We start from the raw sequence: 21,820 nt of genomic DNA, 5'->3' as shown, positions 1-21,820 counted from the left end.
TCAGCTTTCCAAGGATATTGTCACCCAGCCCATAGGTAGTTTATCTTAGCACAGACAAGAACAAGATGTCAGAAATGCTGAAATGTTGTTCTGCCATCTACCAGCCACACCAGTAGGTGGCCTTCATGGGTGTGGCGGGGGTAAGGGTGCCCTCCATTCATTCATTCATTCATTCATTTATTCAACAAATATGTATCGAATATTTACCTCATGTAAGATCTGTGCTATTACTTTGACTAGAGAAGTATTTATACAGTTCCTGCCTTCGAGATGCTCACAGCCTGGGCATAGAGGAATGGAGGTGGTCCCTGATACAATTCCTATTTATGGGACAGAAAATGCCACCAAATTTGCCAGACAACAAAATTACTGGGTCCTCTGCCCCATGTAAAAATAAAATTACAAACTACGATGATTAATTATTAAGTTAGTCACAGTAATCTGTGTGTGCAAACATCACAAAAATCATAAGTAACAAGTATTGCAAGAAATATAGCATGCTATATATACCAAAGTTTCTATTATGACACGTTTTATCCAAAAACTACTCCTGTGCTCTGTTTTAATGTTGCCACTAAATACCAGTTCTTATTTGTTAAGCATGCTTCAATGAGGTAATAGAATTATGGCTATATTATACCACTATTAGTCATTCTGCCCCAGAGAAGGTATTGAGAAGGGTGAATTTTTTCATCCTCTTTTGAATTACTCACTATGTCATACTCCTATGTCACTCTAACCTTTAAAAAAAGGTGGAAAGCCCAAAATTGCTTGCTTAGACTTAAAATTTCTCACTGACAAATGGATAAAACTTATGAGATTCACCTTAAGTACTATTTCTTGTCACTCAGAGTAGTTAATAAATAAATCAACGGTAGAAAAACTCTTTGACAAGTTTCTACCTCTCCATGGTCCAGAATTTTGTCTCATCCCTCATTACAAGTAACTAAAATTAGACCTAACCCAAGGAAGGGAGTCAGCAATTTCTCCAAAATAGCAGCAGATAGGAAAATAAAATCAAAATCCAGCGAACTGAATGCTAGGATTGTTAATACACACGGCCCGTGAAAGGGTCCTCAAGTCTGCCCTTCTAGAATTCATCTTTCAAGAGAAAGTCATCGCTGGGGTGTATCTTGGATACTGAATAGGAATCAGCCATGATAAAGAGAACACAGCAATAAAGAATTAAAAAGTGATAAGGAGAAAGAGCACATGCCACGTAATAATTAGCAGCATTTACGTATGACACAAAGGGAGGAGGAAGCATGCCACACTCTGGTGAAGTAGAATGGTGGTAGAGTGGATAGGAAGTTAGAAAACAATGGAGAGAGAAAGATGTTCAGTAGGTTTGTATGTAGGAAGCAAGTAAGGTTGGGCAAGATCATAAAGAATCTTATAAAACTTTAATATGAAACCTGGGCTTGGCCCATTGAATGGTTACTTAGGAATAATTTTAAGCCAGCTCCGGAGATCTGTGATTCTCAGAGGTCACTGTGACTGCAGTCTGGAGGAGGGAACAGGGAACTGATAAGGTGCCAAGCCTGGAGAAAGCGGAAAGAATCAGAAGGTTCTAACTTTACTGAAGTTAGGTCTGGAAAGAAGTAACAGTCCCAAATATTTAGAGGATAGATAAGGTGACTGAAAGAGAGGAATCAAATATGTGTTCAGGAGGAATGTCAGGTTTTACTGAAGCTTAATAGTCCTCTGTTAGAAAGTGTCTAACTCTAAAATAAAGTATATTCTTATAGAATATTTCATGAATTTTGCTACACTCACTTCCCAATAAGGAAAATAAAATAAGCTGCTTTGTAGAATAAAAACTAATAATACTTACCTTTATCATTAAATCCAGTTGCACAAAAACGGAGAAGCAAATTAAACATAACCATATAAAAGAAATTACCTGTTTATTATTTTATCATGTTTTTGCTATGCATATATTTGTATTTTGTGTGTAATTTAATATAATTTATTAAAGTATAATTTAAATGTAACACAATATACCACTTTTATGTGTACAGTTTAAAGAGTTTTAATATACATTCTGGTAAACATCAAAATAAAAATACAGAACATTTCTATTACCTCAAAACATTCTCTATCTTTATAGTTAATTTCACTACCATCCTCAGCCCCACACAATCATTAATCTGCTTTCTACCAATATAAATTAGTTTTGTTATAAACACAACTCTACAGTACAGACTCTTCATATCTGAGTTCTTTCATTCAACATAATGTTTTTGAGATTCATCCGTCTTTTTGCTTTGTATCAGTAGTCTGTTTCTTTGCATTACTACATACTTCACTGTAGAAGTATACCACAGATTGTTCTCTTACTGATGAATATTTTACTTGCTTTCAGTTTTTGACACTGAATAAAGCTGTTATGAACATTCATGGTTAAGTCTGTTAGTAGAGATATGTTTTAATCTCTGTTAGGTAAATATATACAACTAGAATTACTGAGTCACGTAGTAAATGTTCCATTTTATTTTTAAAAAATTTGCAAAATATTTGTACCCTTTTTCATCCTTACCAGCTATATGAATTCCGTGTGCTCTGTATCTGTGCTAACATTTAGTGTTCTTCATGTTTTCGACTTTGACTCTGGAAGGATATGCAGTGGTATCTCATTGCAGCTTTAATTTGCATCCACTGATGAACAACATTTTCATGTGCTCATTGACCATTCCTATATTTTCTTTTGTAAAGGCTCAATTCAAACATTTTGCCCATTTCTTTTTAAATCTAGTTGTCTTCTTATAATTAAGAGCTACTTAGATATTCTGGATACAGTTCTTTTGGAGACATATGGATTATCTATAATTTTACCCTAACTTTTGCTTTCCTTTGGTTTTCTAACAGTGCCTTTCAAAAAGAAGTAAAGATTTTTGTAAATCTCTTCTATCATTTTAAAAAATTTTTTTATGGTTAACACTTTTTGTGTTTGCTCTAAGAAATCTTTGACTAGTCTAAGGTCACAATGATTTTCTTGCATGTTTTCCTTTAGGAGCTTTATTATGTGTTTAAATTTAGGTCTGATATGTTTAAATTTACATCTGATCCATTTTAAGTGAATTTTCATGCATGATGTGATGTAAGAGTTGAGATTTATTTTTTTTTCTTATTTATAGACAGTCGTACAAGCACAAGTTGTTAACACTGTCCTTTCCTTTTTGAATTACTTTGGAAACTTCATCATAAATTGTGTCCAGTTAGGAATAATCACAGAAATTCATAGTGGTGGTTAACTTTTGGAAATTAGTCATTGTAATTACCATATTGGCAGAATACAGAATAAAAGTTACATGTTCCTTTTAATATGTCTATAAACATCTTTTTAAAAATTCAAAACCTATTATTTTTTATAACATTCAGAAAAGTACAAATGGAAGAGAATTTCTTCAAACTGATAAAGTACATCTGCGCATATCTTACAGGGTGACATTATACTTAATAAATTAGTTATATTAGTTTTGCTCTAGGATTCTCATAATTATCTAGGTTAATAATTATATAATTTGGGAACAAAGATAAACATGCTATTCCTCTCCAATATGTATACCTATTTTTTAAAATTGCCTCATTGCCCTTGCTGAGAATTCCAGTATAATGTTAAATGGAAGTGGTGAGAGTAGATCCCGTTTTCTTTCCAGTCTTAAAGCAAAAGCATTGCAATTGATTTTCAAATATTAAGTGAGGCTTGCTTTCTTGAGGTGAATCTTAATTGGAGGTGATGTAATATTGTTTTTTCTATTGCTGGATTCAATATGTTAATATTTTCTCAGGGATGCTCTGTATTTACTCTCATGATGGATATTTGTCTCAAATTATTTTTGGTAATTGACTGCTTTCAGTAACATAATAATTCTGTTCTCTTGATGGTCATTTTTAAATTGACACTGGACACTTTGAATGTTACACTGACTGTCTGAATTTTGTTGTCTTTAAAAAGAGTTTAGGTTCGGCTTAACTGCAATGAAGTAACCTGAAGATTAGATTGGTCCTATTGAGCTTATGAAGGCTTTTTGTTCATTCTTTCTTCCTTCATTTTTTGCTGCCTCTCTTCCTTCCTTTCTTTCTCCCGGAAAGTCTAGTCATTAGTCTAGAACCATTTTTCCTCGTAGCTACTATCAAGTTTAATCCTGTTTCCCTACCTGTGCCCCAGTTTTTCAATAATGTCTCTCAGTTCTGCCTGGATGGAAACCTAATATCTCCTGGACCACTGTGGGCTCCAGAAATGTTTATCTTTCAGCTCCCTAGTAGTTCTTTACCCAGCCTCATGGAGAGTCACCCTGTACATGCACAGCTTAGTGTTCAGCGGCAAATGCAAAGGAGTCCCAGCTCTGTGCTCCTTTTCTGTGCACCTCTTCCCCTCTAGTACTCAGCCTCAGTAATCTCACACACCGCCTTCTCCCTGAAGTCCAGCCTCTGTCTTCTCAACCAGCAGAACCACTGGCTTATAGTTTAGATTTCTTTCTCTGAACTATCACCTGGAAGGTGTGTTCAGGCAGAAATCCAGGGCAATTGTAGGCCCAACTCATCCAGTTTGCTTCTTTCGGGTATTATACACTTGTTGGCCATGTGTAAAAAAAGGTTTTCACGTATGTATTTCGGTTTCCTTTGTTTACAGTGAGAGGGCACCTCTAGTATCAGTTACTCCAATATGGCAGCACTCAATCATCAAAGGCAAGGTGGGTGTAGCCACCATAATGGACAGCAGAGACAAAGCAGCAATCAGAATGGCCTGACTGGTGTAGACCTCTAGCACTGGCTAATTAATCACAGTGTTCCTAGAAGTGAAATTGATAGGAAGCCTACTGCATTCCTACTTAATTTATATAATGAGAAAACTTCTAGGTCGAATGGACAAAAGACTATTTTGAATTCTGAAAACAGAGAATCACAGCTCCTCAATCAATTTCCAGACTTTATCCAGTTTACAGACCCCAAACCCCTTGAATGAAGCGGAGGCTGGTTCCTCTTGAGCAAGGACCCCACTACATTACAGACATTCTATGCAATGAATGTTTCTCCCATCCTTCCCTAAGGAGACCTCCGGCCTTTTACAAAGGTAACTGAACATTGAAGAAAGGGAAGTAATCAGACATTTCTGGGACTACTGGACACTGGCTCTGAGCTAACATTAATTCCAGGGAACCCAAAACATCCTGTGGTCCTCCAATTAAAGTAGGGGCTTATGAAGGTCAGGTAATTAATGGGATTTTAGCTCAGGTCTGACTTACAGCAGGTCCAATGTATCCCCAGACTCATTCTGTGGTCATTTCCCCAGTACCAGTATGTAACCTGAAGATTAGATTGGTCCTATTGAGCTTACTGAGGCTTTTTGTTCATTCTTTCTTCCTTCATTTTTTGCTCCCTCTCTTCCTTCCTTTCTTTCTCCCAGAAAGTCTAGTCATTAGTCTAGAACCATTTGTCCTGGTAGCTACTACCAAGTTAATCATGTTTCCCTACCTGTGCCCCAGTTTTTCAATAATGTCTCTCAGTTCTGCCTGGATGGAAACATAATATCTCCTGGACCACTGTGGGCTCCAGAAATGTTTATCTTTCAGTTCCCTAGTAGTTCTTTACCCAGCCTCATGGAGATTCACCCTGTACATGCACAGCTTAGTGTTCAGCGGCAAATGCAAAGGAGTCCCGGCTCTGTGCTCCTTTTCTGTGCACCTCTTCCCCTCTAGTACTCAGCCTCAGTAATCTCACACACCGCCTTCTCCCTGAAGTCCAGCCTCTGTCTTCTCAACCAGCGGAACCACTGGCTTATAGTTTAGATTTCTTTCTCTGAACTATCACCTGGAAGGTGTGTTCAGGCAGAAATCCGGGGCAATTGTAGGCCCAACTCATCCAGTTTGCTTCTTTCAGGTATTATACACTTGTTGGCCATGTGTAAAAAAAAAAGGTTTTCACATATGCATTTCGGTTTCCTATGTTTACAGTGAGAGGGCACCTCTAGTATCAGTTACTCCAATATGGCGAGCAGCAGAATTCCGTGTGTTTTTGCGTTACGTAAAATATTATATTAGATGTAAGAATGCTAAATGATGTCATACATTTTCAATTGACTTTTGAATTAGCTTCAGCAAATTTTCACTTCGTAACTCTGGTTCTTAATGTCTCCATTAGAAACTGATTATCCAGCAACATAAAATATTCTATTTTTTGAAAGATTTATTCATAGGAAAATGAATCCATGACAGATGAGTTTAAATTTATATAATAACTTTATCAAAATATATTTTTCTTCATCTGGTCTTGCAGCAAGTTTACTAATTAATTCTCTATGTCAAAGAACCTGCATAGGAAAATGGGATTACTAATAGCAATTGAGATCTGGTTTGTGTGACAAAGGGAAATGGCAGAATTTGTTGACTGACAACCACCACCAGTGGTGAGAAATCTCACAGAGCACACCAATCAAAACGTATTTTAACAACCCATTTAAAAAATTGATAGATAGGAAAACTACTTTTCTTGTGGATCATATAAATAGGTAAATATTTCGTCAAGTATAATTGAATGGACGAATATTCTTGAACACATAACAGCTCCAGCAATGTAGTTGCCATCCTTCTAGGAGATGATTGTTGGTGACAATTGAATTAATCTAATGGTAGAACTGGACTAATATAAAGGCTGGGGTGACAGAAAAGCATGTGTTAAATGATATTAAAAATGTACAAATGATAAAAATCACTCAGAAAGGGACAGGGAGAAGCAGGGAGAGACAGTAAATTCTTTGATTATCTAATCTTTAACAGCTGGATGTTAATCAATTTTTAAAGATTAATGAGATGAGAAAACATATGTATAATAGTAATAAGCACAAGGAGAAATAAATAATTGACTAAGGTAGTAGAGGAGAGGACAGAGAAGGAAAAGGAAAAGGAAATACTCCAAATTGTATCATTGCTTTTAGAATAAAATAGAAATTGTTGGGAGAAAGAGAAGACTAAGGGTATAAAGATATAGTTACAAAAACAAAACAAAATTATAATTTCCTAGACATCAGAATCAGTATGCGCAAAAATATATTTATAAAGACATGATGTGAGACCTTAACAATATATAAAAATAAAATACAACATTATATGACCTAAGGGTAAATATATCTTTCATATCAGAAATTATAATGGGCTTTATTCAGTTATTATGGGGTAAAATGAGTTTCACATTGAATCAGATAGCAAATCCAACAGCAAAATCCATACACAAAATACATCCAAAGAATGTAATTCAGATTAGGTAAAAACAAAATGATGGAAAAAGTGTTCAAGGCAAATACAACCAAAAAGGAAACAGGAATAATGACCTTAATGTCAAACAAATTATAATTAAGGTCAAAAACTATGACCAATAAAAATAACAATACTTTATATTACTAACATTTGCGATCTATGATGAAGATATAATAATTATAAATATTCTACAAGTGCAAAGGATCAGTATTCCATATAGCAGATATTAAAGAAGATACATGGAAAATTAGTCAAATACTACTAATAACATCACAATTCCTGAGAATTGCAATGAGGAACACATCTTAAAATATTTCCAAAAAGATATATTAAGTTTAGAAAATATTTTTAACTTGAAAAAATATTTCTCAGTCTTTTGGCTAACATCAAATGAAAACACATACACACGAACCAGAATTTTTTCCTGAAGACGTCCTTGATTTAGAATACCCTATATAATTCTATCCAAACCATAGTTCATCTTGATTCTTGCTGCTTTCTTCATACTTAGCACATATTTTGCATTTATTATTTTCCAGACATATGCATTCATTTACTGTATTGTCTCATTGTATTTTGACCAGCCTCTAAGGTAGATAATATTATTTTCAATATCAGATTTTAAAATATCAACAATAAAACAAAGCTTATAAACAATAAGTGTTTGCTCAAATACACATTGCCCATAAGTGATAGGGCCAGGATTGAAGTGTAGCCATTCTAACTTCTTGTTTACTGTTAATCTGTTTTGATATTACTGGAACTAAACTTTTTCTGAAATCTCATAGCTTTATGGAAAAATAAATATAATTTAAACATAAGAAGTACATATTTTTATCTATTCTATCACTATGTTTGTGTATTTTACTTTTCTTCATTTCTCCCACTCTGGTTTAAAAAAAAAAACAAAAACAAAAAAACAAAACAGCATCTCATGTTTTCTTTGTACTTTTCACCATAAGTGAAATAGTACCACCTACTGTCTCATAACAGACTGAATAAACAGGCATCGTTTAAATCATTTTGGGAAACAAAAGATTTTTGTATAAATTCTTGCTTTTTATGTGACATTTCTGAAGAAATTCACACCATTGGCATAAAAATCAAAAGAAAATGTACAAACTAAGCATAAAAGTTTGCTTCCATTTGCATTAGATGGCCTGCCTTCCTCCCTCCCTCTCTCCCTCCCTCCCTCCCTCCCTCCCTCTTCAGTCCCCATTACCCAAGCTTATCTTCCCTTACATGGTTTGGATCTGTGTCCTCACCAAAATCTCATGTCAAACTGTAATTCCCAGGTTGGAGGTGAGGCCTGGTGGCAGGTGACTGAATCATGGGGCTGGAGTTCTCACGAATGGTTTAGCAACATCCCCCAGTGGCAGTGGATAGTGAGTGAGTTCTCATGAGGTCTGGTTGTTTAAAAGTGTGTCACACCTTATGCCTCTCTCAGTCCTGCTCCTTCTGTGTAAGACACCTGCTCCCCCTTTGTCTTCCACCATGACTAAAAGCCCCCTAGGGTCTCCCCAGAAGCAGATGCCATCATGCTTCCTCTACAGCCTGCTGAACTGTGAGCCAATGAAACCTCTTTTCCTTATAAATTACCCAGCCTCAGGTATTTCTTTACAGCTGTGTGAGAATGAACTAATACACCTTTTCATATAATGTGTTGAATAAGAATCCTTTTTATTTGTATGTTCTCCTGTAAGATAATGTTTTTCTTTAATTTTCCATAAATGGAACATGCTTGCTACATCTGCTTTTTGTTTTTTTAAATCATTCCTCACCGTGTTTCTAGATGTATCTGTGTTGTTATGAACATCTTTGTGTGTATTGTTTCTTTTCTAGTGTTGTACAGTATCTCTATAGAATTTCACATAATAACCTCATTTGTGCTCCCTTGTAGACCCAAGAGGGAACTTTTGTGAAACATATACTCAGGAGTGAAATATGAGAGTCAGAGGGCATATATAAGAATACTTAATTTAACAAAAGCAGTACCATATTGCTCTAAGAGTGGTGTCACCCCACTATATTCTCTCTAGTAAAGGAGGGTTATGATAATCTCGCATCCAACTTACCAATGTTTGACAACAAATAGAATATAAAGTGACAACACACTGTTTCATTTCATCCTTTGTAGGATATTCTCCTCCAGTAGAAAAAAATCTTTGACATATTTTACATAAGACACAACCCAAAGACTTAATTTAGAAATCCAGGGGAAAAAAACATTCTGTTGAACATTGATCTATTAGAAATCGACTGTTTTATGGCTAATGAGAGGGATAAACATGGATATGTGAATATCCCAACAATTTGCTCCTGGTACTGCTACCCTTTAAAAGGACAGAGAATATTCAGCTTGCTCATTCTAATTACATAGGATGAATCATAGTTCTTTAAATGTAATAAAAAAGAACAATTTGTCAAAAAAGCCATTTTCTGACAGACATAAGACAGAAAACTCAGCCTAGCTTAGAATTTATGAAAAAATTGTCTATGAATTATATTAATTAAAAATATAAATTAACTACTGTAAAATTAACTATCAAAGGACTGCAAAACACATGAGTTTGAAGAGTTTATACCTTTCAATTCTGTCCACACATTATCCATTAATTGCAAATCTTATAAATATTTTTATAAATAACAAAACTGATACTGAACTAGCAATCTATTTTTCCATATTTTTTTCTCACCAATTAATATAATTATATTCCTAAATTATCAATATAATTTATAGGTAAATATATCAAATAATTTTATCATTAATACATATTCAATTTTTAAGTAGATATAATTCATAATGAACCAGAAAAATTACTACTTTTGAATCTCAATATTTTATAATAATGTATTTTTTCCATCAGTGATGACACTACAGTTATAAATGATATAAAAGCAAAATTCTCACAGTATTATTCATCTCTGCATCTCCTATACATACCGCTTGGTATTGAGTTGATGCTCAATAAATATTTATTGAAAGAGTATATTTTTATACATATTTCTGATATCAAAAATTGGAATGCATTTAGAATTAGGATTCATGAGTTTTGGTTCAGAATCATTTATTTATGATGATACTTAAGTAAATACTGAAATTCTGTGTGATCAACCTACCTTCTGCTGGGCATTGAGCCTATTTCAAAGTTGTTCTGTTTTTATGAGAGAAACGATCTGGCTCCTTTAGCAAGGCATATTTCAAACGAAAGAGACATTCAACAGAAAAGTAACTTCATAAAGGAGTCCCATACAAGAATATCATATGATTCCTTTTGAGAATAATCCTAAGAAATGGGGTAGAAGAAGGGCACCCAAAGGCTCAGATAGTAGGTAATGAATGGCTTTGCGAACTCATGAAATGTATTTGAAGCAAGTTCAGAAATGAGAAGATAATGGCATTTCTCTACCTACAAATATGTTAGTTTAAGAGACTTAAAACGCAACACCATAGTTGAGTTTGAGAGATGAAGTCACTGACAAGGTTAAAACTGCAGCTCCATCTCTTCTTGTTTCTGTGATCTTGAGCAAGCCTTTTAACAATTTCCTTGTTTGCAAACTGGAAATAATAATATCAACTAATTTGGGTTCTTGTGAAGATTAATAAATTAATGCATGTAAATTGCACAGCAAGGTAAAAGCACTCAATAAATATCAACTGTTATTGTTGCAGTATTATAGCTACATCATATTTGCCTACCCAGCACATCACAATTTTCTTTCTCTGATAAATTGCCTCTTTCCAAGTTTTGAATGAGCTGCTGACAGTATTTTTTTTTTCCTCTTTGTGATAATAATTTAAGGTTGATTAGATCAACTGTGTGACAGAGGTGATGGGAGGTGGGGGGAAAGGTGGGAGAAGGGCAGAGAGGAAGATAAATATTTGACCTAATCTGGACCAGGTTATATCTGTGAACAAATATGAACCTGAAAAAGCTAATCCTTCACGATAGGCCCAGGGTGGCTAACTGGGTTTAGATTTTAAATAGAGTCAAGTGGTCATTTGCTAACTAGAACTCACACAGGTACTCGAGTTTCCTGAAAGTTCCCATGTCCTGTTTAACTTTGGGACTTTCAGAGCTCACTTGAACCAACTAATCAGGGCCCAGCTGAATTGACTAATCAGAAATCAGCTGTATCAACCAATAAGAACTAATCAAGTTTCAGTTCTTCATTTGCATAAATGGGCCTGACTGAGAACCTGGGTCCAGACTTTTGCTAAAAAACCTTGAACCCTCTCTTTGTTCTCTGGGAAGCACCTTCATTTGATACTGAAAGCTGCATCTTTCTGATTTGTAAATTCTTCATTAGAATCAAGTCACTTTCCTCCACATTCCTTTTCCGAGAACTTTTGATCACAGATCTCTCAGTAATTTGAACTTGACACTGAAAGGAAGTTTCACAGAAATTTTAAGGGTAAGAGGGTGGAATAAAACTCAGATGCTATAAGGGCATCTCTTTATGTGAATAGAGACAAGAAAGAATATTAGCAGTGCCATGAGTGAAACAGATTACTTTAAAAACAAAACGAACAAAAACAGTGAAGAATGAATGATGGTGTCTTCCCCATAGTTTTCTAATTTCTGGCCCTTTAAAATTCAAGTGACCTTAGGTTAAACTAAATGTGGCTTGAGGCTGCTTCTGTACTTTGAATCCCTATATAAAAAATTGCAATCTAACTTCATAAAGAAACTCCCTGAAAGTTTAATTTAGAAGTATACTTTTGTAACAAATACTTGAGTCTTGGTCAGTCATAGCAGCTGAGCTTCAGTCAATCATAGGCCGCTAACTATTCAGACCATGTTCAATTAAGGCAAATGCCCAGCTGTAATCAATCCAGCTGTTTCTGTACCAGCTGTTTTATGTCCATAAAATGAAAACCTGCCCACTTTGTGAAGCTGAGTTCTAATGAACCTCTTCTGTTTCTTGGGGCTACTAGAGTCTCAAGACTTTGCTCAATTAAATTCTGGGAAATAAAAGTCATGTAAATTTTATAAATAAATAAAATTCATTTTTTTTAAATACTTGGTGCCTGTCTTCAGGACATTTAAAACTATATTTCCTTCATAGAATAACTTACATTGGCTTCTGTTATTTGCAACCTAAAGAACCTTAAATGAGACATACATTAATATGTACATATTAATAAGAGCTAATATATTTTGACTATATTTCATCCTGATTCTCAATTTAATAGAACGGAATTTGTATTTTAAAGAAGCAACATAAGAACTGTGTGTGAATGTGTGTTTATAGTTGTCAGTTCATGTATTAAGAAAATCCATGACTCAAGAAAGGTTGTAATAAGCCACCTTAAAAGGTATGATTCCCTTGATTTTAGCTGTTCCAAAGGCATTGACTACTTTAAAATGTTTGTACCACCTTTGTCATATTCCATACATAAAGATCATGCCCTCTGGATCACTCTGTCTTTTGAAAATTAGTGTAATTGGAAATTTAAAGCAATATTGTAAAGGAAACCACTAAGATCGTGATATATGTATACATATCATTTTCTTATATATTTTCATAGATTTTTTTCAATCTGTCAGTACATACAATGTCCAAGAGGGAATTATTTACCTGTTTCTAAAGTCTGTGCATTTTTCAGGAACAAGCAAATATCACATTATATTTTATCTTTTCTTTAACCAAATGCTGTCTGACACATCTCCTTCTATTTAAAAATCAAAGGCCTACTAAAGAAACTGCATCATTCCCTTGGGCATGAATATCTGTAACAAATATAAGTACTTTGGTTGCAAAAAGAATTAAGAGTGCATTAGCTAGTTAGCATTTCCTGAATGACAGGCATACTTAGGCCTCAAATATAGAACAGAACAGAAACTGTAGCATATAGACTTCAGAATCAGCTGCTTTGGTAATTTGACATTGATAGCAAAGATGGAAGCATATTGTGCTTTCTTGAAAAATAGGGCCTCTTTTGCGATATGATTTTTATTTAAGTTATAAGATAACACAAATACCTCAAAAGAAAACTATACATATTACCAGCTTTCAGGAGCAGTATTTAGCAACATGTCTCAAAAGACAAATGTCTTCATGATCTCTGACCTAGAGTACAATTTCTACAATTTACCCTAAAAATATCCTTAGACTATACAATTATAATTTTAACAAGAACAAAAAAGTGGAAATATAATTTTTCAACAAGTGAGAACTAATTAAAATTATCATAGTACTGCATACTAGAAATTCTACATAATCAATACAAGTTACTTGTGGAAATATATATTTGTTAATATGTGAACAATATAGGCAACCAGAAATGTATATGTGTTTGTGTATGTGTATATATATATATATTGATTTCTCAGAGATGTTTACAACATATTGATAATGCAAATTACCCAGGGTTTTTCACCTTTCTGTGGTATTTTCTTCTTAAACCCAATTACAATGCTTCCAGTGTCCACGTGGCATACCATGGAAAATCAAAGCTCCGCCACTTTCATGACAAAGGCCATCTTTTCTTGCTGAACTATTTTGAAAATAGGGAGTTGGTCTCAGTTTTGCCAATGAATTAGTTTATACAGTAGCTTTCAAAAATTAATATATTTCATTTTTAATTTGTTCATACATTCATGTAATTAAAAAACTATAAGAACATATTCAGAAAAGCCTCCCTTCTCTTCTTTTTTGTTTACTTTAGGATACCCCTAAACAAGCTGAGGTAGCAGTTGTTTATTTCAGATTCATTCAGAGTTTTCTTATTCATGTAAAAGTAAATTAAAATATAGATTCTTACATTCTTCATAACATATATAACGTTACACCTTTGTTGCATAAAGTATTAAAGATGTCAATTAAATTATATTGGTTGGTTTTGTTCAGTTCTTCAATATCATTGCTAATATTCTCTCTAGTAATTCTCCTCAATTACTGATAGCGGTGTGTTGAAATCCCAGATATAATCATGGATTTATCTATTTCTCTTTCTATTTCTATCAGTTTTTGCTTCATGTACCCTGAAGCTTTGTTGTTTTATGCATACATGTTTAGGACTGATATAACTTCTTAGTAGATTGACTTTTTAGCATTATGTAATATCTGTCTTTATCTCTAGTAATTTTGTTTGCTTAGAAGTTGACTATCTTATTTTGATGTAGTAACTCCATTTTTGGTTAATGGTTGCATTGTCTGTCTTTCACATTTGTTTATTATCAACCTACCTTTGTCATATTTAAAATAAATTTATTGTAGACAGCATATTGTTGAATCATGTTTTCTGTGCACTCTGCCAGTCTCTGTCTTTTAACTGGCATATTTAGAACATTTATATTTAAGGTAATTATTGATATGTTATGGTTCAAATCTTCTATTTTTTCATTTTTTCTGCTTGTTTCCTTTGTTTCTTGTTCCTCTGTTTCTCTTATATTACTGTATTGCAGGCTATTTATTCATTATTTAAGATTTCATCTTCATTTATATGTGATGTTCTAGAGTGCAGCATTTCGCATCATTTTCTTAGAGAATACCTCAGGTATTACAATCTACATACATAACTTATCAAAGCTACCAGTATTGACATTTTACAACTTTGTGTGAAGTATAGAAACATTACTTCATTCAGATTATTTTATAGACCCCCCTTTTAATTATACTTGTCTTAAGTATTTCCTCTACATACATTGAGTACTATGTTTCATGATGTTATAGTTTTTGCTTCAGCCATCAAATATGAGTCAAAAAACTCATGAGAAGTGGGTTGATTTCTTATATGTGCCCTATTTTTACCTATGCCAATGTTTTTTCCTTTTTAAAGTTCCGTAACGTTTCTTGTTATCATCTCCTCTTGTTGAGATAACTTGTTTTATCCATTTTAAGGGTAGGTTTGATAGCAACAAATTATCTTCATTTTCTTTTACCTAGGAATGTCTTTATTTCTCCTTCTTTCTTGAAGGATATTTTCACAGGGTATATAATTTGTACTTGATGGTTATTTTCTTTCAGTATTTGAAAATATTGCCTCGCAGAGCATTTTCTTATCCCTTTTTCTAGTCTTCAGGCTCCCCTTCTTATTCACAAAACCTGTCTCTCAATGATTTCAAATTATTATATTTTTATGCAAACAACATGTCTCTTTTCTGAAGCTCTTCTTACAGTGCCGTGTCGAAGGAGCCTTACCTTTGTCAACAAAAATGCTCATTGGGACTCTTTCCCAAACATGACATCCAGCAGTACCTAGAATTTAAGAAAGTGGAAGCCTGACAACCTATTTTATAGCATTTATTTTCCTGTTATATATGTTACATTTCCTTAAAATTAGAACCGTTTTACTATAAAACTGCATTTAAATTAATTTTAAAGCATTTGTGGGTATACTAGCACATGCACGTAAATAATTTTAAACATAGTTCTTAATTCTTGTGATGTGTTGGAATAATCTGAAGGCCTTTTTAAAAATGCTGATGCTTGGGCTCTATACCTACAAATTCTTACTCAGTTTGCCATGATGGGCTCCAAGCTTTGTATTCTCCCATTCATAAAGGTCAAAACCTCAAGTCATTTTGGGTTCCTCTCTCATCTTCATTTCTTATGTAATTAATTCCTGTATATGCTTCTGTGGAATTTTGGTCAATATTTACTTTTCCTTTCTGTATGCCCAACCATTATGCTAATTCACCCTCTCATTAATGTCTACTATTACCATAATAACAGCCTCCTAAATATTCTCTCTAATATTCCTCCTGGCATTAGGGCTATAATGGAAATGAATAATAGTTACTGTTCACTAAGAGTTTCCAATGTAAAGGGTGTAGTGCTAGATATGCTAAGTCATTTAGACCTGACAATGACCTTGATATACAGATTTTATTTTCTTTCCTATATTACAGAGACGGAAGCTGAAGCACTGATAGACTACAGACCATGTTATCATGCAAAGGTGGCAAAACTGTGAGTAAAATCCAAATATATTTAATTTTTAAGTGTCTCCTCTTAAAACATTCTGTCTCTCATTCTTATTCTGTATGAAGTGTGATATGGTTCGGCTCTGTGTCCCCACCCAAATCTCGTATTGATTTGTGATTCCCAGTGTTGGAGGTGAGACCTGGTGGGAGGTGATTGGGTCATGAGGGTGATTTCTATTGGTTTAGCAGCATCCCCCTAGTGCTGTCTCCTGATACAGTTCTCAGGGGATCTGTTGTTTTAAAGTGTGTAGCACCTCCCACTTCGCATGCACGCACCTGCGCGCTCTCTTTCACTCGCTGGCTTTCTTCCTCCCTCTCTCCCTCTTGCCAGCCATATGAATATGTGCTTGCTTTGCCTTCCCCTTCTGCCATGATTGTAAGTTTCCTGAAGCCTCCCCAGAAGCAGAAGCCTGTACAGCGCACAGAAATGTGAGCTAATTAAACCCCTTTTCTTTACAAATTACCCAGTCTCTGGTATCTTTATGGCAGTGCGAGAATGGACTAATACAAGGTGCATTCTTGTGTGACAATTTAATGTTTCTTTATCCTCTCTAGTCTAGCGCGTGCTTTCTGAGGGCAGAAATTTTATGTGCTTTTCACACAAAAATTGTAAAGTTTGCAGACTTTAAATTATTTAGTAAAATTTGAATAATAGAATACTTTGCAATAGAAGATAAAGTTTATTGGAAAGTTGCGGCATATTTTTTTATCTTCTCAGATATTATATTTTTGTTTTAAGTCAGTAATGATCCTTCACCTTCATATTATTAATTTGTTTTGACTATCCATTATTTAAATACAGTACAAAAATAAATGCCAGCTCCATAATAAAATCTCCATGATTCCAAATTAGTGAATAAAAACATTATGAATAAGATTATTTCACTACCAAAATTGTCCCTTCAAAACTCAAATTACATTATATAATGATTAGATGCCATCAGTACCATCTTAGGCATGTATTACTGTTAAAAACTTTAAAATGACATTATTTTAAGAAGGAAAATATGATTTTGGCTCTATCATATTGTCTTAATTTTATATAAAGTATGCACGGAGAAAAAGACAGGATATTGCACTGAAATATTACCTGTTTGTGAGATGACGAGCATTTCTTTTTCTACCTTCTGCCTTCTGTTTTAAATTTTTTAATGGAAAATAATATCTTACACTTGAATGGAAAATAGAAAGTTTATTTTTAAAAAGGAGTATTTTATAAATAATTACAGATTACCCAATAAAATTGAAGGTAAATATTCTAGGAAGACCAAAAGAAGTTTGATTTCACATTTTAAGTATCACAACCAAACAAATAATAATGAGGATGAAGGCCAAGTACATTTTATTATCGACTGAAGAGTATTAGTATTTTGGCCATGACATAGAAAGTTTGAAAATATCATAAATATTGAAACAAGGGAATGACAAAATGTCAGAGATAAGACCCAAGAAATATCTCTTACTATTTTATATTAACAGAAGGTTACTAAAACATTCATAGCCCAAGGCCCTACTGCGCTAATTTTATTATTTTTTTGAAGATGCTACAGCAGCACAAAAACCCACCGGTAAATATCTCTGAATATGTTCTATGAGCCAAAAGGAGCAATATTTAAAGCATAACAAAGCTATTTTTATATGTGTATGTACCACCTAAACATTTACACTATTTACAGATAAATTTATGCTAGTAGAAATAATCTAGTGTCATTATTAACAGAGAAATATTTGGTATCGAATAGATTAAAATGCTGAAAAGAGGTTTTAATGAGCAGTTCATTACAATTCCCTAAAGTCTAGCAGTAAAGAATAAACTATGAGGATATGAATTATAAAATGTTCATTAAGTAACTTTTCAAATACTGAGTCCCTAGTGTGAGTTGTAAAGGCACATGTTTCTGGCAGAGGACAGGGTATCTGCACACATCCAAAAGTAGACATCTTCAAGCTTGTGAATATTTGAAAGATGTGTGGTACACAGCATGATGAGAAAGAAAAGTTCAGTGAGATAGGAACCTGTAAACCATATTCAGAGAGGAGAGTTACAGGACACAATTCAAATTTTACACACTGTATTGTGGTAAACAGATATAATTGGTGTGGAGGAGTGGCAGGTGTATCATTCAGGGCCTAGCAGGAAATAGATGGTACAGTCAAAGGGGACAAAAAGCACTTCATAATCACTTTTTCTAAGGTGGGGTCAGAGTTAAAGAATGCCAACACAGGTTGTTGAAAGCTCCTAGGCCTAGCAACAGCTTAAAGAGGCAAGGAAAGAAATCACGGGAACCTAGGAAAAACTACAGTTACCAAAGGTGTGGTAATAGAAGCTGTGACTCTAAGGGAAGTCGTCATTGTCCAACCACTGCCCATCAAGGGAGCAAAAGGTGACTACATCCCCTGAGGTCCCATCTCTTGCAGGTGAATTCACATTTGCCAAACCCAGCAAAAGCCCACGCCTATGAATGCCATTATGGCGGATAGCCTCCAGAAGCCTAAAGCAGGATAAAAGGGTAGATGATAAATCTGGAGTTACAAATGGAAAATATCTAGGGTAAGTTGTGCTGAGAGGCAGAAAGAGAAAGGAGTCTGAAGCCGTGGTCAGAGTTAGGAATGGTGGTGCTGAGACTAGAGAGATGGTTGGAAAAGGAGAGAAGTCAGATAATTTGTGGACGGGAATTTTCAGGACAGATACCTCTTTCTAAACCATTCCCTTTTCTAGTTACATTGTCTTTAAGTTTACAAGAATGATACAGCAATTGTAAATTTTTTGATATATGATGATTGTAAGTATCAACACATAACTATTTTATCACTACGCTTAGATGTTTAATTTTATTGAGCCCTAGCTGCCAAGTATTAAGTAGCTTCATGTTTATTCCTTTTAACATCTATGTGAGGTAGATATAATTATTTCTATTTAAGATATCATTATTTTTTTGAGACAGGGTCTGTCCTCCAGCCTGGAGTATAGTGGCACCATCTCAGCTCACTTCAAACTTTTCATTTCCCAGGCTCAAGTGATTCTCCCACCTCAACCTCCCGAATCACTGGGACCACAGGCACATGCCACCACGCCTGGCTAATACTGTATATTTGTAGAGACGGGTTTTTGCCATGTTGCTCAGGCTGATCTTGAACTCCTGGAGTCAAGGGATCCACCCACCTCAGCCTCCCAAAATGCTGGGATTACATGCGTGAGCCACAGCACTTGGCCAGAAATGGATGATTAAATCATTTGTTCAAGTCAGAGAGGGAGCCACCATTTGACCACATGGCCACCATATTTTCTTGCCTCACCAGTCTGCCAAGCTGTTGCTCTATCTCCTATAGGGTTTTCTAGGTTTGATGCTGTGGGCTTGAAAATTATATATAAATCTCAACCTCGACTTTGAATGTGTAATCTCACTGGGGAATGGGACACATATCCAAAGTGATACATAATAGCACACAATTACATAGTAATGACTCAGTGGGTGGTATGGTTCATTTCAGAGGAGTAAGGATGTCATCACTGAAGGGAGGGGACAATCTGCATGAAATACAAAATTAGAATCTGTCCTATAGTTTTAGGAAGAGATCTGATTATCACAATTATATGACCGTCCATAAATACATACGCAGACACGGAGCTATCCAATACGGATATTTATTACAATATCTATTCTGCACTGTCAAGACACAAATATAGTTCCACCTGTAGTATATTTTTAACAACAACTCAAAATTTTATCTGACCTACTTATATGAGCCTTGTCCCTGCATTCCATTACCAGACTGCCTGAAGACTTCAGACTACATGTATTCCAAAAGTTGTCATTTTTATTCTGCACACCAAGGAGAAGGAGAAACAGGGTTATTTGTTGAATAGTACCTTTTATTTTGGGGATGCCTGATGCTATTACTACAGCAGACTGGTCTGTCCTGGTCTCAGTCGCAATTTTCAACTATGTGCCAATGTCCTTGTTGGTTGTTTCTTGCCTGTTGTGTTGCATCCTTGGGAAGCATGATTATAGGCGTCTTGCTTCACAGTTGCAAACTTGGGCATTGTCTTTCACAGCACTAGTACTTTGCAGGGCTTCTGGGTGCCCAGTACCTGGGACCTGACCTTGATCAAAAATTCCTGACACTCTTCTCAGCCAAGGTTTCCAGCACAAATTCCCCCGCCTTCCTAAAAAGTCTAATTTTGGATATTCTCTCTCTCTCTCTCTCTCTCTCTCTCTCTCTCTCTCTCTCTCTCTCTCTGTGTGTGTGTGTGTGTGTGTGTGTGTACACACATATATATACTATCTTCTTAGGAAATAAGCTCTGTATACTAAGGATATGAGACACCATTTTTTAATCCACTGTGGCAAATAAAGGCCTATTTTTCTGCACTTAAAAAGCTAAGTGGGCCACACCGTTAACTTTTCACAGGTTTTTAAAGTATAATCACCAAAAATTTTTAATTAAAAAAGTTAACTCTATACTTAATAATAATGTATACTTCAAGATAACTAAAAGAAGAGATTTTAAATGTTCTCACCACAAATAAGATATAAATATTTGAGATGATGGATATGCTAAGTAGCCATATTTGGTCATCCCACAATGTATACATGTATGTAAACATCACATCAATATGTACAATTATTTGTCAATTAAAAATAAAACTTTAAAAAATGTAATTAAAAATTTTATTATTTTATTTTTTCATAATAAAAGTTAAAAAAATTAAAAAGTAGGCTGGGCGCAGTGGCTCACACCTGTAATCCTAGCACTTTGGGAGGTTGAGGTGGGCGGATCACAATGTCAAGAGATCGAGACCATCCTGGCCAACATGGTGAAACCCTGTCTCTACTAAAAATACAAAAATTAGCTGGGCGTGGTGGCGCGTGCCTGTCATCCTGGGCACTCAGGAGGCTAAGGCAGGAGAGTCACTTAAATCCAGGAGGCAGAGGTTGCAGTGAGCCGAGATCGCGTCACTGCACTCCAGCCTGGCGACAGAGCGAGACTCAGTTAAGAATAAAAATGTAAAATGCTTATTGAGTGAAAAGAAAAAAAAACCACAGAAATATTATATTTCATTAGTATTGAAAAACAAATGTGGACATTTTGACACTCAATTACTGAGTTTATTTTTGGAAGTTGGTTGGTGTTGCATATTACAGATAATCCTGAATAAGTTGAGGAGTTAGAAAGGACTACATCCAAAGATCCAAAGTGTCCTGGATTATCAGTTAATTTCACATAAAAATATGCCTTCAGCACTGTGAATCCAAACCTAGTATATATATATAGTGGTTTGGACTGGAAAGCAATCATACCAGTAAGTGGGGGAAAATAAGATGTCCATATTCACTTAAGTATTTCATCTGTTTTATAAAGATCCTCAGAGATATTTATGTTTGTGGTCTCTTTTTCCTCTTTAATAAGCCATTTTTAAAAATTGGCTAATGCTACTTTTCATTCAACTTAAACGCATAATAGAGATTGGCAAACAGTGAAATTGAGGTGATTTTTATGCTTGGGATGATTTAAAAATCATTATACTAGAGGAGTAGCTTAGTATTGCCTGGCTTGTGATAAATGTTACCATGCAATAAAAATTCTGAAATTTCTGTATTATCCTTAGAGTTATGGGTTCAACACATA

General features: G+C 34.7%; 1 protein-coding gene across 1 annotated transcript in view; it reads right to left on the bottom strand.

The window, feature by feature from the left end:
- NUDCD2 (NudC domain containing 2) overlaps nt 1–21,820 on the bottom strand; it is a 991,190-nt gene that overhangs the window by 819,089 nt on the left and 150,281 nt on the right. The window lies entirely within an intron of this gene.

This window comes from Macaca thibetana, chromosome 6 (assembly GCF_024542745.1).
Source record: "Macaca thibetana thibetana isolate TM-01 chromosome 6, ASM2454274v1, whole genome shotgun sequence".
NCBI lineage: Eukaryota > Metazoa > Chordata > Mammalia > Primates > Cercopithecidae > Macaca > Macaca thibetana.
Note: the sequence above shows the minus strand (reverse complement) of the source record. Positions and strands in the feature narration are given on the sequence as shown.